The sequence below is a fragment of the Xenopus laevis genome, chromosome 1L (assembly GCF_017654675.1).
Source record: "Xenopus laevis strain J_2021 chromosome 1L, Xenopus_laevis_v10.1, whole genome shotgun sequence".
Taxonomy (NCBI): domain Eukaryota; kingdom Metazoa; phylum Chordata; class Amphibia; order Anura; family Pipidae; genus Xenopus; species Xenopus laevis.
In genome coordinates this window covers 64,903,881-64,905,526 of record NC_054371.1, presented here as the reverse complement: position 1 = coordinate 64,905,526, position 1,646 = coordinate 64,903,881, and positions in this window count along the sequence as shown.

Genomic DNA, 1,646 nt, shown 5'->3' with positions numbered 1-1,646 from the left:
ATATCTCATTATAATTCTGAACCCCGTCTGGTTCTTCAGCACCATTTCAAAGGGAAAAAAAATTCAAAAGAAGCAGAAGACTTGGTTTGGATACTTTGTAAACTACTAATGTACAAAAAAGACACAGCAACTATGTTTTATAAATTTTATTTAAAATGGTCTGATGATATCGAATGCTTTTGAAATGTTTTCAGATCTTGTCCTAACTTAGAAATGGACTGTTTACAATGCAGACAAAATGTAACCAGTAGCCTTCTTGCTGTGCAAATGCAACTCCCATCATCTTTAGTCTGTTGTAGCAGAGACACAGTCAGGATACGGTTTGTAAGGTAAACCTGATCTGAAATATTTGGCTAAAGGCAACAATTGAACTGAATCAAGAACAAAAAGAACTGGAAAAATATCTAAGTTCAAACCATATTATGACTTGTTTCAGCAATAGTAAACTCTTGTTGTCCTAAAGAAAACCTATTTATCAATAGAGTCAGTTTGACTGTGAATAATTATTTAAGGAAAAGTTCCAAAATGATATGAAGTTGAGAGCTGGGTGTAACCTGCCTGACTTTCTCTAATGTCCAACATGAAAGTATGGCCTTATACTTAAAGGGACAGTAACACCAAAAAATTAAAGTCTCCTTAAGTAATGAAAATATAATGTACTGTTGTGCTGCACTGGTAAAACTGGTGTATTTGCTCCAGAAACTCCACTATAGTTTATATAAACAAGCTGCTTTGTAGCCATGGGGGCAGCCATTCAAAGCTGAAAAAGGAGAAAAGGCACAGGATACACAGCAGATAACATAAGCTCTGTAGTTTACAATGAGATTCTACAGAACTTATCTGTTATCTACAGTGTATCCTGTGCTTGAATGGCTGCCCCCATGGCTACACAGCAGCTTTTTTATATAAATGATAATTGTTTTACCAGTGGAGCACAAGAGTACATTATATTTCATTACTTTAGGACACTTTCAGTTTTGGTGTTACTGTTTCTTCAGTTCAATGCAGAGCTTAGTATGTGTGGCCATGACTTTGACAGTTTATTCTCATTGTAATCCAGAATAAATCTGATTTTTTTTTTATATTAACAAGTCCCATTCCACTACCAATTTTCGAGAATGCTCAGGACCTGTGGTTTTCTGGATAATGGATCTTTCCTTAATTTGGATCTTCCTACCTTAAGTCTACTAGAAAATCATATAAACATTAAATAAACCCAATAGGCTGGTTTTGCCTCCAATAAGGATTAATTATATCTTAAGTTTGGATCAAGTACAAGGTACTGTTTTATTATTACATGGAAAAAGGAAATAATTCTTAAAGATTTGGATTATTTGGATAAAATGGAGTAAATAATTCAGAGCTTTCTGGATAATGGATCCCATACCTGTACATCTTTTCCTCCTTCTCTCATGTTAAATAATATTAAGAGCTCTGTTATGGCTGATGCTCAAGGGTCCATGTAAGCCCCAGTAAGATTTTACTTTGGATAGTAATTCTCCATCCTCATCAGTGCTGCACCGAGAGATAAATATACATTGAGAAAAGCCCGTTGGACTCTTAGATGGATATTACTGACAGACTATGGACTCTGCAAGCAGAAGTGGCGCAATTTTTCTGCACAGGTTAAAAAAAAAAAAGGGTAA